Genomic DNA, 17,615 nt, shown 5'->3' with positions numbered 1-17,615 from the left:
CCCTCTGCTGCTGTCAATCACTAGAGGGGACCTTATGGAGAACTTCAGGTCCCCTCTGCTGATTGACAGCAGCAGTGGGCGGGTGCAATAGCTGGTTTGCTATTGCAAATTGAAACAGGAATGTAGCTATGCATTCCTATGGGGTTTTTTTTTCATATTCTGACGGCAGCCAGCGGCTCCGATGTCAGAAGAAAAAAAAAGACAACAGAGCAGGGAAAGGTTTACTCTGCTTGATCGAGCAGAGTAAAACTTTCCGGGAGAAAGTGTTTCTCTCCCGGGCGGCCGGGAGCCGCTATCTAATAGCGGAAGACTCCCGGAGCATCTGGTAGAGTTGGGCTGTCTGGAGATCAGCATCCCTGGTTACCTGGTAACCAGGGACACTGATCTGTCTGTGCAAGTGGGCGGAGCCAGCTGTGAGATGAGGCATATCCCTTCGGCTCGACTGAGCCGCTCGGCCAAGTTCGGGAGCTGTACAGGCTATTGTGAATAGCCCGTACAGCAGCCCTTCGGTTCTACTGAACCGAAGGGGTCCTGGGGTGGAAGCTAGCCGAAGGATCAGCCGGAGCTACGGCTAGATCCTTCGGCAGCTTAGTGAATAGACCCCATAGATTCAACTGTATTTTATGACAGTTGACAAAATATATGTCTGTTCTGCTTCGATTTTACTTCTTAACCTCCCTGGCGGTATTCCCGAGTCTGGCTCCGGGTTAACTTTCAGTACCAGGAGCGGTAACCCCGAGCCAGACTCGGGAATGCTCAGAAAATTGTCACTTACCTTGTCCCTGTGAGTCCATGGCGTCCTCTGCTGTACGCGGCCGGCATCGTTTTCGGGCGTCATGGGGGGGGGCGGAGCCGGCGAGAAATTCAAAAGTGAAAAATGACATTTACACAGAATACAATGTAATCTGCTATAATTACACTTATGTATCAAACTATTTCACTTCAATTTTGTCCCTATAGCTTTGTCCAGTGCCCTGCCTGCACTTTTACTGTTCCTTCTGCCTGGAAACTTGTGAACGTCCATGGCATCCAAAAAGCATCCCTTTAGGTCAAAAGCGGTTTTAGACCAGGTAGAAAACAGCGATAGTAAATTAGAATCACTTGCAGAATTGAGCGATAGCGATCAGTTGGTAAATACGTCCAGACACTGAAAGTGACTTTCAGTGTCTTAGGATGAATTTCCCAACGAATTGCTAGAAAGTGACTTTCAGTGTCTGAGGACAAATTTCCCAACGTATCGCTATTGCTAAAATCCTGAATAATCATACCACCAGGGAGGTTAATCAAGCTGAGAGTTAGGAGCTTTATGACTGAGCTCTCCAGTCTTAGTAATATGTTTTCTTTAGCTTGTTGTTAATTAATTGGTTTGTGTTATTATAACATTAATTAGGTATTTCTATGCATCATTTTATAACATGACATATATAGTTCTTGTTATTCTGCTATTAAATAAGCATGGTTACTTTGTGTAGTTTTATTTTTAATTCCTGTTACTGTGCAACAGCATACATTTAATAAGAATTGTGATGTTTTATACATTATTGATCAGGGTCCTTTGATGGGCACAGTTTTAACAAATACACATATAATAGACTTGCACGTGCGCCATCAAAAAATTTGTTCCGTTTCCTTTTGTTCCGTTTCGGAATATCCGTTATTTCGTATTTCGTAATTCGTATCCGAAACTCAATTCGGATTCGTACGAAATACGAATTTTCGTTAGTTTCGGCACATTTTCGTAACTTTACGAACATTCGTTATGATGAAGTTAAAAAGCAAAAATACCTTTGTTAATATTGGAGTCGATGTGGTAGTTGTTTTTTTATCCGAAATACGAATTCCGTATTTCGGACTTAAAAAAAAACTACCATCAACTCCAATATAAATGTACTTTGCTTTTTAACTACAATATAACGAATGTTCGTAACGGAAAGGAAATACGTCAACGGAATTTTGTATTTCCTGCCTGTATTGTAATGCAACTCTCAGCAGCAGGAGAGAAATCCTCTGATTGGTCAACCAAAACGAAATACGAATTCCGTTAATGGATTCCGTATCCGAATTTCGTATTTCGGACTTAAAAAAAAACTACCATCAACTCCAATATAAATGTACTTTGCTTTTTAACTTCAATACAACGAATGTTCGTAACGGAACAAAATTCCGTCAACGGAATTTCATATTTCCTGCCTGTGTATTGTAATGGAACCCTCAGCAGCAGCAGATCCGTATTTCGGATTAAAAAAAAAAATCTTGTCATGTTGTTCATCCTCATTTACAGGGGTAATATTAGTTCCTGTCTCAAAGAAATTCGGATTCGAAATTCGTTAACGGAATTTCGTATTTCGGATATAATTCGGAAACTGCAATTCGGATTTTGGATGCTTCCGAATTTACGAATTTCAGGAAAATTCGTATGAATTTCGATTCGGAACGAAACGAATCGCACATGTCTAACATATAATAGAATGGCTATAAATTTCTGACACATACTGATTCTTTTTTTAAGTCTTAGTCAATCTACTTTATCAGATCTTTATTCTTTATCAATGAAAAACATCCTTAAAAATACAATTTGGTGTACAAGATAACATCTAAGAGGCATAATGTATATTGTCAAATCTTTCCAATGTTAAATAGAAATTGTGCCATGCTAAGTGTACTGTTGCATCTGCTGACATAAGTGCAAGACAGTTTGCAAATGCTGCATAAAGGCCCATGGGAAAAGCTTTAATAATCAAACTTTTGGCTGAACTTTGCCTTTTTGATGGTTCACTAAAGTTAATTTTTATGCTTTCCCTACTGAGAGACACAGATTTATCACCCCCCTTTATCAAAACATTCTGCGATTAAGAATATACTTCTCTTACTTGTATCTTCTATTAAATGTAGACGCTCAATAAAAAGATATTCACTGAACAGGAGCATCCATTTTTCACCAATGCAATATATAACAACAGGTTACTGGTTTTGTAAAGCTATTACTTTTACTGTCAACATGACTGCAACTATAAGTTGTCTCATTACATAGGATAAATTGAAACTGAATCAAAACATCTGACCAGACTAAAACAAGTGTTCTCATGAGAATGTATAATAAATGATCTGAAGCCTATCAGACACATCAAAGTGAGAGGTAGCAAAGTAGCTGACCCTAAATGGCTGTTTCAGATACTTTATAGATCAAGAAGATTAGAAGTATATGAATAAATCCCCTATGCTGATGGAAATGGAAGAGGTATGTATGTTTATACTTGATGCGTTATTTTAATATGAAGGTAAGGACAACAGACAGCAATGTAAAATAAACAATAAAAAGAGACCAGGACATTTATTTTTCTAAATCTGTTTAGCTACTGTTGAAAGCATGCATATTTTGGTCTCTGTAAAAATGTATTTTATCGAAATGGTGCAATGTACTAAATGATGAAGTTATGAAAATAATAAGGTTATATTTACAAAAAAGTGCAGTCATTATTTTATTTGAAAAATTAAAATGAAAAAGCTCCATAGTTTGGAACTTTTTGAATGGGATTACACAGTTCAGGAAACTTAACACCTCAAGCTTTAACTCTTTCGCTGCCACTGACGTATGTCATACATTGGTGGCAGTGGGCCCCTTTAAACAGACTCTGTTTACATTTGTAAAGCTGGCTGAAAAAAAGTTTTAAAAAATAAGATTAAATAAAATAAAAGTAAAAATGAAAACAAGATGTAAAGTCCCCCGCCCCCACGAGCTTGCGCGTATTTACGAAAACACGGGTCGGGTGCGCCTATGTATGAAAATCGCGCTATAAATCATTATGCTTGTAAATATGAAACTAAAAGCTGCTGTGCAAAGAGCAATAAAACTATTTTAACCCCTTCGTGACGGGAGACGTACAGTGTACGTCTTGTCACTTTGTGCCTATATGACTGGCCACGTACACTGTACGTGACGAGTTATATCAGGCATTGTAATGCCGGTATTTGCTGATTCTCAGCATTTAACAGTCATTCATTAATGTCTCAGTATTGAGGCATTAATTAATGAAATAATTAAGCTTTTTGTAAAAGCTTCTTCCTTTCATTAATGAAAGAATGAAGCCGTTACATGCAAATAGAGGACCGCAATTTGCGATCCCGTATTTGACAGCTCAAAATAGCAGAGAGGCAGCAGTGACTCACCTCACCTCTCTGCTATTTGTTTTGACAGTTCGAGAGCCCGATGTTTGGATACATTTCACTGAAAGAATACAATGTATCTCTTTTGAGTGAAATGTATCATTTCGTCTAGGCACGATCAAAGAGCTTTTAGTGAGATCTGAATCTGACTAAAGTCAGGATCAGTCTCTAAGGTTATTATTAGCTGTTCCTAAGTTTGGATCAGCCTAATAGCCAAAAATAAAATAAAAAAGTTAATTTATCAAGCTGTCATAGTGATTGCTTGATATAAACTGACAAGAAAAAAAAAAGTTTTTTTATTTTATTTTTATTTTTTTTACAAAGTGTAAAAAAATTAAAATAAAGTGTAAAACAAAATTAGGAAAATATAAATTATATATAAATATATTTTTTATACTATAATTAATATAAAAAAATTCTAAAAAAAAAAAAAATAATCAAAACTTGTGAAAAAAGTGTTTTCTTCTAGTTTTTTTCCTCATTTTTTTTATTTTATTCAAACTAAGTGAGGGGTTAGGTACACATATGTGATATAATTATATAGCCCTATCTGTCCTCTAAAAAACAATATATAATATGTGTGGGTACATTTAGTAAGAAAGTATATTACTGCTGTGGAAGAATCACACAGCAAAAATGTAAAAAATGTGTCAGTCATTTATGAACAGAACCTGAAAACTAGCTCAGTCATGAAGGGGTTAAATACTGATCAAAACAAATGCCCAGCGCTAACAATATGAAAACTTATGTTCAGTTTAAATATATCACAATTAAAATTCTTATTAAAAAAACGTTCATAGGTGCATTCCATAATCCAATGTGCAACAAAAAGTCTCTCAGCTGAAGTGTATATATTCTGTTTTTAGGTGACAACTCTCCCCATCCGTGTGTGACACCAATAACACCGACCACACTCACCAGACAGGGTGGACCATTATGAAGAAAGTTCCAGTGGATGGATTGAAAGTGGCTATTGATATTTGATTGAGCGCTTTATGACCATTGTTTTCACAATGGTCTGGCCAGGGTTTGTCAAACAAAAGGCATGGGAAGCTGGGCACTGTTATAGGAGGCATGTACCAATGCAAAAAATACTAAACCAGTGCATAGCACAGTAAATCCTTCTTAAACAGAAGGTATTCACATGTCTTAGGCTGGGCACACACCTTACAACCATCGCAAGACTTTTGTCTTGCGATGGTTGTAAGGTACTTAAAAAAACGTACTATCTGCCTATGTTGCATAGGCAGATCGTACTTGCGATGATCGCAAGCCACACCCCCTGAGGGGTGGGCTTCCGATGACCGCAATGCCGGTCGTGCGACCTTACAGTAGTAAGGTCGTGCGACCTTACAGTAGTAGAGGTCGCACGGCTTCCACACACCTTACGATCATCGTACGATCGCGGGATTTCCCGCGATTATCGTACGATAATCGTAAGGTGTGTGGGAACGCTTATTCCATTACATATTAAAGAGCAGAGCTATGCAAGGCATTGTTTTATGTCTCATCAGCTAGATGCACATTTAAAACAGCTGTGTATAGTTCAGATATATTATAATAATAGTAATTTATTCTAAACTGCATACAGCTGATTCAGGCTTTTATTACTGCAGTGTATGGAAATCATGACTTGTTTGGAGTACGGCTTGGGACTCAACTATACAGTATAACCATGTATGTTATGGTGAGAAGGGACAAAAGCAATCAAAAAACTTTCCGACTGAATTAGTGCATGGCAGAGTAAAGCCTTTTAAAACAGAAGATAGTCACATGTCTCATTCTATCACATATCCCAAAAACAAGAGGATGATTTCTCAATTCAGAACAGTGGGCAAAACCACGCAATATACCCCATCAGCCAGATGCACATCCAGAACTGCTAGTGTATAGTGCAAAAATATCCTAATATTATTGAGCCGTTTGTTCCAGACTGCATACAGCTGTTTCAGACTTTTACCCTTTGCCTGTCCAGTTTATGAAAACCATGCCTTCTATGGAGCAGGGCTTGGGATCCACCATAAAAGGAAAACCATACAGGTTACCATAATAAGAGACTAAAGCATTCCAATCCAACCAGTGCATAAAAAAATAGGATTAGTTCTCATTTCCAGATAGTGGGTGAGCCATGCAAATCATTGTTTTATGCAACAGTTGTGTGCAATTTGCAGCTGTATGCAATTTGAAATAAATAGCTATATGCAGTTTGCAATTAATGGTTCTAAATGATCAGGCTATATTTTACATATTATATATTGGCCCTTCACAGGTTAGAGGCCAGGAAAGAAATTAGTGTTAATTGGTGCTATAGCAATGCACAGCCACATTAGTATACCATTTTTGCAAACTGGGAACAACTTGGGTTTGGGTCAAGTTAATAGTCCACCTGAACTTGAAAACAATATAAGGTATACAGAAAATATATAACATTGTATACAAAATCAGTTTATTTTAGTGGGATACCATGTTATATCATTTTAGTGTCATAGCTTTTATTTAGTTATGTATAAATATCAAATAGCAACCAAGCAGAATGCAGTCTGCAGCATTTTCACAACAACAGGCTACTGTGAACTATTGCGTGTTAAACATTTCTTCACTGCATGATTTTTTAATATTGGCAGCTTTACTCTTGACAGAAGAAAAAACTGTGTTTAAAGGAATAAGAAAAAAAGGCTGTCACTGCAGATCAATGTACCTGAGAGTTGCAGGAATCAATTAGCCCCTTGTTAGTAGATATAAAGAACATCTACAATGAGTATGTGGGAGTAATAATGTAAAGTATTCTGAGATAAATAGAAATGAATGACTTGTCTCCTTCTATAGCAACAACAGTAACACACAATCACATTTACATATAATATAATTATGAGAAAAATATGTGAGCATTGCTTTTTAATAAAGTAATTTCTCTTTCAGCTAATTAGTATACCAAAGTATTTGTATGCATATTTGTATCAGGTTAATAAGGTATATGTTAAAAAAAGAATAGTTTGAAATGATGTTGGATGTCAGAGATATGACACTTTTTGTTTTGCATCCGGTTTAATTACATGATTGGGTAGCAAACCTGATTGATGCTATAAAAAAGGAATATTTGAAGCCCAATTGAACCTTCAGTTTAACTTGGCTAAATACATTCTAGGTTCATCAAAACAAAAGATGTACAAAGTCTTAAAGTCTTGTTTCCTTACTAAAGCTGCTACAGTAGAAAAAAAACTGTCCCCCCTCTGGCAGCTGCAGAGTGGAACCTCTGCTCTGTGTGGGGAAGCAGTGCAGAGGTCTCACATGCCCCCTATAGAGTCAGATCTATAGCTCTGAAATCATCAAAGCTCATGCTCCCTGCTGATTGGAGAGCTCTGCTTCTGACTCAGCAAGGGACGAAGAAGATGTCAAACCAGCTGCTGACAAGCCAGAAGCTTTTCCATCAAAGCTCAATATGAATTCCAAGCTGCAGAGATTTTAGTCCACATACGTGATTTCTCTCACTAAGCCCTGATGAAGAGCGTGTTTTTGGATCCCCGAAATTCATTGGATATTCTACTCAATCGTCCCCTGACCCTAGCGGAATAAAGTTGTATCTGTACTGTTTTAATAGGTGTGGCACTTCAATTCCTACATCTAATGTGTTCACTGTTAAGCTTTGGATACTGTGGAGACCCTTGGGCCAATGATAGTTGCCTATCCATTAGTCAGACTACACATATTCACATTGCTTAACCACTATTGGATGAAAAAAAACAAAAAAATCCATTGCTCTATTTCCACTTCCAAATATCAGCAGGAGGTGTGTCAGCACTCTGCAGCATACTGGCAGGGCACAAGATTTTGTCTGCAAAAACAAAATAGGGGTATGTGGACAGAGAAATGCATCTCTCATATCTGCTCCTCTGTGGGAGCAATAGCCATTCTGCTATTGGCTATTTTAAATTGCAATAGCCAAAAGCAGGTTGGCTATTGCTCTGCCCACTGCCTTCTGTCAATCAGCAGAGAAAGTTATCTCTCAGGTGCGCTCCTCTACTGAGTGACAGAAGGCAATTGGCGGAGGAATAGCTAGCCTGCTATTGGTCGTTGCTATTGGCCGTTGCAATTTAAAATAGCCAATAGCAAAATGCATATTGCTCCCACAGAGGAGCAGACCTGGGAAAGAAAACTTTCTCTTAGGTTCGCTCCTCTGTGATTGACATCAGGAAGTGGGCAGGTGCATTAGCCATACTGCTATTGGTTATTTCAATTTTACATAGCCAATAACAGGCTTTGTTTATTTCTGCCCACTGCCCTTTGTAAACATTGCATTGGGCAGCCATCAGTGGCAGTTGTGGGTATGTGGCCTGGTATGGTGCAGGGAAAGGTGGGGGCACTTGCTCACCCCCCACCCTTTCCTGCTGCCGGGCTGCTGCCCGGATTAAGGGTCTGGCATGGGATTTTAGGGGGGACCCCACATTTATTTTTCACTTTTTTGGTGTTGGGATCCTCTCTAAAATTCCTACCAGACCTAAAGGGTCTGGTATGAATTGTCAGGGGAACCGCATGCTGTTTTTTTAATTGTTCCTGTGGACTGTCAAAAGTTAAAAAGAAACAAAGAAAACATTTAGGGGCTGAACAGCAGTGAGTGAATAGAAAAAAAGTTTAAAAATTCGTTAAATAAATGTAACAAAATAGGAAAACATTTTTTTAAAGAAAATAATGTAAAAAACGATGCACGCTGACCTGACCGCACACGACAAACTCCCGCCACATATTGTAGAATCTGACAGATGACAGCAAAATATAAACAATTGGACAGAGCTAGCGGTGACATCACCGCTAGCTCCGCCCAACTGTTTACTATTGGCCAGTGCCTACCAGAGTCTTCTAGCAGGTCCAGAGCAAAAATCCACAACTGGGCGTAGCCAGCCATGACGACATGGCCGGCTCCGCTCAGTTGTTGATGTTTAATGACAGATCAGTGTCCCCAGGTTATTTGGGGACACTGATCTGTCATTGCAACTTTGCGTGGATAATGGTTGGCCCTTGGGCCGACCTTTCTCCATGCTTCAGCTGTCACTACGGCTCAGCTGAGCCGAAGCATATGCGATATTGTGAATAGCCCATTGTGAATAGCCCATACAGCAGCCCTTCGGTTCAACTGAACCAAAGGGCTCAGACGGCCAAAGCGAGCTTCTGTAAATAACCCCCTAATGTTATTTACTCTTCTGTAAATAACCCCCTAATGTCACTTTTCTGCAATGAATTTTCATTCGTAATTATCAATTAACTCATCTGAAATTAACAAAAATTCAGATTCATCCGAATGCCAAAACGAATTGACTTCCAGACCCAAATCCTGAAAAAAACGAAAAAAAATATCTGAAAAGAAACTAAACTAAACACATATTTTTGCCAGCTTACATGTCTACTACATCATAATTTAAGTCCACTGGCTAACAGCGACAGGTATATGTGCTTGCACCTAAAAAAGTTAATTTCCACAACAAATCAAATCAATATTTGGTGTGACTACCCTTTGGCTTTAAACCAACATCGCTTCTTAAGCTGGCTATACACCTTACAATTATCTGCAGATTTTCTGTGGTCAGATGGAAAAGGCGCAACAGATTCCTCCATCTACACTTAACTGTGTGGATGGAGTAATCTCCACCTGGGCCAATCTGCTGCACTTTTTCCATCTGACCTTACAAAATCTGCAGATAATTGTAAGGTGTATGGGCACCTTCACTTGCACAAAGTCAGGGATTTTGTAGGATTAGAGTCCTATTATACCAAGCAGGTGCTAATGATCATCAATTTAAAATGTAAGTTGAAGCACAGTCATTAACCGAAACATAAACAGCTGTTTTGGAGGCTTAAAACTAGGTGAGGAACAGCCAAACTCTGCTACTAAGGTGAGGTAGTGGGAGACAGTTTCATGTCACAGATCATACACCATGGCAAGGCTGAGCACAGCAACAAGACAAAAGGTAGTTATACTGCATCAGCAAGGTCTCTTCCAGGCATAGATTTCAAAGCAGATTGGGGTTTCAAGATGAGCTGTTCAAGTTCTTTTAAAGAAGCACAAAGAAATGAGCAATGTTGAGGACGGTAGACACAGTGGTCAGGCAAGGGAACTTAATGAAGCAGGAACCTGGAGAACCTATGGGCACATGAAAGTAGGAATCTGTGGTGTGAATAGCTTGAAGTAGGGATGGGAAAAGCAGGCATGCTCTACTCTCTCTATATAATGTACACATACATTGTACTCCTTGTGCCCAAAAATATCTCTTAATTAATGTCCCACAAGATACAGTCTCACAGACACAGATAGATACACACACACATAAACCACAGTAAAATTATTTTTTAACCACTTCCGCTCTCATACCTTTATACCCCATATGGACCAGAGCAATTTTTACATTTCCACTATGGGCATGTTTATCTGGTGATAATTTTGTCATTACTTATGATTAGTTTTGAGCTATGGTTTTGAGTTGAAAATAAGTTTGACCTGAACTGTTTGCAGTTTGGTGAACTGCTAAAAAATGGTTATATTTAGTCAGTTCGCCTAGGCAAATCTCCAGCTGCTGTTTGTACACAAGCTGGCCAGTAATCTGTCATTTAGAAGTGGTAGCACTACTGCTACTAAATAACAGATCCCTGGCAGGCTTCTTTTTGTAAACAAACCAGCTGGCAGAAAGCCAGCTGGGGATCTGCAATTTTTGGTGTTAGTACAGTGGGGAACATCATCAGGTGGTGGGTCTCCCTGGCAGCAGAGCAACATTGTTGGCCATAGGGTAGTCTTGGCAGTGGGTCATCATGATTAATTGCAGATCTATATATCTGGGGAATGTGATTGATGGTGTATTTACATTGGGGGACATTTTCAATTTTTAGAAAATTTGCAGTAAAGAAGTTTATCATCGCGTGGGTGTATTTATTTATTTTTTTACATCTATTTTAGGAATGATCAATAAGAGATATTCATTTACTGCATACTCATTTCCCTGGGGAGGTGAATATATGGGGGCCTCTTTTCATAAAAGGGACTTCCAGGTCGTTATAAGTACAACCTCCCCCTCCCCCGCAAGCCCCTACATCCTCTAGAGGACCAGATATGGGGAGGAGACCTTTGTTTTGCCAGACCCTTACATAGGCATTTTGGGTGGCCAGGAAATGGAGGGTAGTGAGTGTGTGCAGAGGGGGTGGATATCTGGGGGCCTCCTTTACTATCCAAGGGAATAAGTATGGGATACATTAGTACCCCTTATAACATTAATTCATCCACAACTCATTCTAGTGAAAAAAATGTAAATGTAAATAAACACACACCATTAAAAGTTAACTTTAAAAAAACTCCATAAAAAAGTAAAAAATTTACCCTAATGTAAATCCATCATCAGTTACACCAATTAATCATGTAGATTCAATGTCAATCATGATGACCCACCACCATGACTATTTGCCAGGGGGCATAGGCACTTTGCAAAGTCTTTTTTAATCAAAGTGTCCATTTCAATATAAGTGTCATCAGGGCACATAGATAAGGCAAAATATAATGACTTCATCTTCTCATCATCCCATCTCTTTTTCCACACAGGTGTTCACACTTGATTTCTTCTCCACCCTGCAAAAACTGTAGTCTGTCTGTTGCAACCTTTCTGCCACATTTCTTTATAGTATTCATATTTAAAGGAGAACTATGAGATGAGTGATTTCCACTCACCTCATAGTTCTAGCCGACCTGTGACAATGAGACTGTCACAGGTCGGCTCAGAGCTGGCAGAGCCAGCTGTCACTCACGCAGCTGGGCAGATCCCGACGTCCAGGTCGGGATCCGCTCCGGCTGCGGCGTCTCAGTATACCGCGAGCTGTAGCTCGCGGTATACTGAGCTTAGGGTAACGGGAGGACGCTAGTTTGTGTCCTCCCGTTACCCTAAGGAGAACTATTTTTATAGTATTCATATTTAAAGGAGAACTATGAGATGAGTGATTTCCACTCACCTCATAGTTCTAGCCGACCTGTGACAATGAGACTGTCACAGGTCGGCTCAGAGCTGGCAGAGCCAGCTGTCACTCACGCAGCTGGGCAGATCCCGACGTCCAGGTCGGGATCCGCTCCGGCTGCGGCGTCTCAGTATACCGCGAGCTGTAGCTCGCGGTATACTGAGCTTAGGGTAACGGGAGGACGCTAGTTTGTGTCCTCCCGTTACCCTAAGGAGAACTATGGGGAAAAACACTGACCCCATAGTTCTCCTTTTAATTTTAGCTCCACCCTGCTTGAACTGCTCTCTGTCTGCTGCAACATTTCTGCAACTTATCTATATGGTATTCACATTTAATTTCTGCTCCACCCTGCTCGAATTGCAGCTGTATATTTGATGACTATATTATTGACATATACTCACTTTCCTGTTTTGTTAGTTTAAAAGACTATGTTATCTTTATGGCCAATGCCTGTCTTCTCTTAAGGTGCCCATACACCTTACGACCATCGCAAGACCTTGTCTTGCGATGGTCTTAAGCTTATTAAAAGCTCATACGATCTGCCCATCTTGGACAGGCAGATCGTACTTGCGATCATCGAAAGCCCGCCCTGCTGAGGGGCGGGCTTCCGATGACCGCAGTGAGGGGCGGGCTTCCGATCACTGCAAACGGGCAGTGTGCGTGTGCGCACACTGGCCCGTTCGGCAGTTGTCAAACAAGTAGGCCACTAACCCGCCGAGAATCGTTTTCAAGCCTGCTTGGTCAACGAAAGACGTGCAACCGTACAGTAGAAACGGTCGCACACCTTCTATACACTGTACGATTATCGTACGATCGCGGGATTTCCCGCGATTCTCATACGAGAATCGTACAGTGTATGGGCACCCTTAGTGTGAAATGTTTGCTCTTTGATCCATGTGTCTTATATAATTTCCTAATTGATTAAATGGCATACACTCCCCCACCCCATAGTCCTGGCATGGGACATAAGTGACAGAGTTTGATTCTTGTTTTGCCAGACCCCAATAATAACCCAGATTAAAAAGAAGCAGGGCATTACAAGGCTAAGTGGGGGCTTACAATGAAACTTAAAGATGAAATCATGTGAATGAAATTCCTTATTCAACTGACAACATTAACTGACAACTGACAACTGACAACATACTATGTAACTATGTAACTATGTAACTCAACAACTGAAGAAGTGCAACTGAAAAAAAGCTTTTGCTAAAGATACATGTTAAAGGAGAATTATGAACATACATTCAGGACAGCATTAAAAACAATAATAAAATGCAATGGTATGCAATGTCACCAAGGGAAAAGGCCAGAAGCCCAAAAGTATACAATAAAGTGTCCAGCTATTTTTCCATAGATTTGGATAGAGTGGATAAGGGTTAGAATCTCTGTCAAGTTAATGCTATCTGGGGCTCTGTTAGAGAGATTTACTCTTAGTCATTCAGACAATGTTTTACCAGGAATTGAGGGTAACTCTCCAACAGAAACACTGAAATAAATAAAATTATTGCATATAGTAGAATAAGGAAAGACTGGAGCCCTTGTTAGATTTTTACTTGTCTGTGTCCCTGTTGCAGGGCAGAATGTAAGGGTAAATCTCTGTAACATAGACTAAGAAAGCAGTAAAAATCTAACAGGAGTTCTTATCTTTCCACAATCTATCCAAAATTAAAATAAAGAGTTTGACTTGACATATTTATGCATACTGTATATACATGGCATTCTAGATGCATTAATGTCTTCATCAGAACTTGTAAACATTAGCATTATCCATTATAAATATAGTATGCATTCTAAATTAAAGTGTAGCAGAGATGTTGCACAACCATGAGGAAACTCTCTTATTCATACATGTCTGCAATGAAATGATCTGTCCAAACCTTATATATATATTTTAGGTGAACATAGTTTTAAATAGGAAAAAATATAAAAGTAATGAGACGTTTTTTGTATTCTTTTCATGAATAAAATATATTTATGGAAACTAAACTCATTGAACAAATATAAAATCAAAAATTTAATGACTGACAAGACTCAATCTTAAATGACATGTTATCAAATACAATGTTTTAATAAAAGGATCTAATTATCAGGAATTCTGGTGACTGAGAAGTATTCAGGATAATATATGTCATACAATCGAATGTATGAATTTATCCTAAAAATGACAAAAAAAGAAAAAAAGCTAAACTATGAAGAAAAGCATGCATGTCTGAAATAAGATTTGTTCTGCAAACTTGTTCGAATGATGTACATTAATGATGGGCTGAACACACCTGACTTCGGTTCTAACTCAAATTTTCGAACATGGAAAAAGTTCTAACTCGAACTTAGAACTCAATGTAAGTCTATGGAACCAGAACTCGGAAAATCAAATGTCCCCATTTTGAAGGCTTATATGCAAGTTATTGGCCATAAAAAGGTATGGGAAGTCGGGTACTGCTCTGCGGGACATGTATCAATGAAAAGAATTTTTTTTTAAAAATACAGTTTTTAAAGGAGCAGTGATTTTAACGTTGCTTACAGTGAAACAATAAAAATAAAAAATTCCTTTAAATTTTGTGCCTGGAGGTCCCCTTGAACTGCCTGTAAAGTGGCACATCTGTACGATATATAGAACCTGTAGCATAAATGTATAAAGAAAAAATGACATTTAAATTGCCGGTAATTGATTTCCCCTTAATTTTGTAAACAACTGCTTAGGGAGGCAGCCATTCTATTTACGCCATTTGGACTTGAAATAAAGTAAAAGGAATGCTCAGTGTCTGACCCAACGGCAAATGTTGACATTGAGTGGCTCAGGATAGAGCATTAAAAACTAGAGACTGGCTCGGGCTATAATGACTTATTGTTTGTATTATGGATAAAACTCAAATAAAGACTATTTGCTAAAAAAAACAAAAAACTAGAGACTAAATGATGATCATAGGTTACAGGGACTGGGTGGCAGCTAGGACTTCCAACATGGTCAGGAATGGGAGCAGAACTTGAGAATGTTTCCCTAAAACCAAGAAGAAAGGGCTCATCTGTTATAAGGATAATTGGTAAGAGCCAGTAGTGGGACCCAGTTATCATGATGGGAATTGAGAAGGCAGATAGGATGATATGAACATGAGGAGTTCAGAGAGATTACAAAGGCTTTGCCCATGGCCTTCCAGAATCTGGAGACAAGTGTAGAACACAGTTATTGGACCCACAGAGTACCTTTTCTCACAGAACAGGAGGTACAAAGGAGCAGTCAGGTGCAACCTTGGGACACGAAACAAGGGCAGTGGCAAAAATGGAAGATGGCTCTATGAACATTAAGAAGCTTTAAAGGCTCTGGAAAGGGCATTGGCTCAGTGAAGGTAAGGTTGATGGTAAGGTTGAATCTCGAGAGGACTACAGCCCATTGCCTGGGGTTTAACCTATGAGGAATACCCTCATATTAGGTATTGTGGATTTGTGTGATCAGTAAAATTGTGATAGGGCGTAAAGACCTTTAAAATAGGTACCTCCACTGTTCCAAAATAAGCGAGAAGCTTCATGTCACCATTAGAACTTTTGAGTGATGAAAATTTCTTTGAGAAATTTTTGCCAGACTAAACCTGAAGAAGCACTGTTCTAGAACCAAAAAAAGAAGCATCCACTTCTTTTTTTGGTTTCTGCGGATCTGTCCTGCAAAAAATGGGAGCTGAAAGGAAAGCTTCCTTAATTTCTGAAAGGCATTGATAGCATTTTTCCACCAATCCTTGGTGTTTAAGTAAAGGACATAATGAGGGACACTTAATAAAGTGTTAATAGTAATTGGACAAACCCAAGAAATCTGGGTTGCCTGCAGGCTGGGGGTTAAGGACCAGTCTATGATTGCAGATACTTTGGAGGGGTTGATGCACAGACCATGTTCTGAGATGATATACCCCAGGTAGAAACTTCAAAGATGCATTTTTCCAGTTTTTCATAGTGGTTGTTAGTCGAGTATGGAGAACAATATGGACATGATGATAATGGGATGAAAGTAGGGTTGCACAGATACCAAGTACAGTACTCGGTACAAGTACGAGTACATGTACCGATACTTTTGAGCTCCAAGACTAGACTAGAGAAAAATTCAAAAATTAGGAGGCAGCTGTCATTTGTAAGGAGCACACGGAGCTCCTGAAATTTGTACATCTCTGTTTTAATGTATGATTTTGTTTTTATAAATATAAATAAAGGGATGCACAGATACCAGTTTTGCGAGTACGAGTACTGGTACTTGCCGAGTACTTACAAGTATGAGTACTGAAACATTTTTGTTTATTGTCATGTGACAGTTTTTCTAAATCAATACAGACTAATGATTTCAGGACAGTGGTGGAGTGCCAGAGCCAGGTCCCAGCTGCAACCGCTGCAACCCTGGTAGTTCTCATGAAAATGCCAAGTATCTGCACTGGTACTCGAAAATTTCTGTGCATCCCTAGATGAAAGATTAGAGAAAAACATCAGAATATTGTATAAGTGTACCACCATAGATTTATAGAGCAAGTCTCTAAAGATGTCATCTACAAACTGTTGGAAAACCTTGGGGCATTGCACAAGTCGAAGGACATCAGAAGTTATTCATCCCTGTTGTTGAAGATGATCTTCTTTACAGGTATTCACTCTGTGATAGACACCTTCGGAGCTAACCTTGAACTTTAGCTGTTACCTGTGTACCTGTTGGCCATTCTGCTGACCTGTCTTTGACTCTGGCTTATGTTCCTGACATCTCTCCGGACTACTGATTTGCCACCTTGAACTTGGCATCAGCCTCTCCTATGTTTGACCCCGACTTATGATCTGTTTCCACTGCATTCACCGTTTTGGCATTACTTCTCCATACCTGACCTTCTGTGTATGATCCTGGCGACCCCGACTACGATCCTGGTCTTTTAGTGGCTCCATTCAGACTCTGCTACTTTGGCATCGTACTCTGTCAGCCAACCATGAAAGGTATATGTTTTGAATAGATTCAGGACATCCAGAACTGCTTTAGAAAGTGGCAGAAACAAAAGGATAAGTGTATCTGAAGTGAGGGGGAGTATTTTGAGGGGGATTAATGGCAATTTGTCTTGTACTGTACTGAAATAATTTTTATTTAAACATTTTTTATCACACCTCATATATATTCATATACAGTGTATATATATATATATATAGAGCTATTTTAACACAATAAAATGTTTAAGTTATATTTTCCTTGTTTAATTTTGCCTTAAAGGTTGCACTATTTTGCATTCATGAGCATCTGCAAATGCAAGTGAAACAATGCATTAGTTGCCTTGCCGGAGGCCTTTTCTTTTGTGACTAATGTGCTAAGTTCACCTTCATTTTACTCTAGAGGTATCTTACTCCATGCTAATGTTTCACATTTCATAGTTCAATTAGACTAAGGGGTCTATTCACGAAGCTGCCGAGGGCAGCCGAGTGAATGACCGATCTGAAGTGAAGTGAGCCAAACACTGTTCGGC

Source organism: Nanorana parkeri, unplaced genomic scaffold (genome assembly GCF_000935625.1).
Source record: "Nanorana parkeri isolate BGI_ZX_2015 unplaced genomic scaffold, ASM93562v1 scaffold45, whole genome shotgun sequence".
In the NCBI taxonomy this organism is placed as follows: domain Eukaryota; kingdom Metazoa; phylum Chordata; class Amphibia; order Anura; family Dicroglossidae; genus Nanorana; species Nanorana parkeri.
This window is presented reverse-complemented; position numbering follows the sequence as displayed.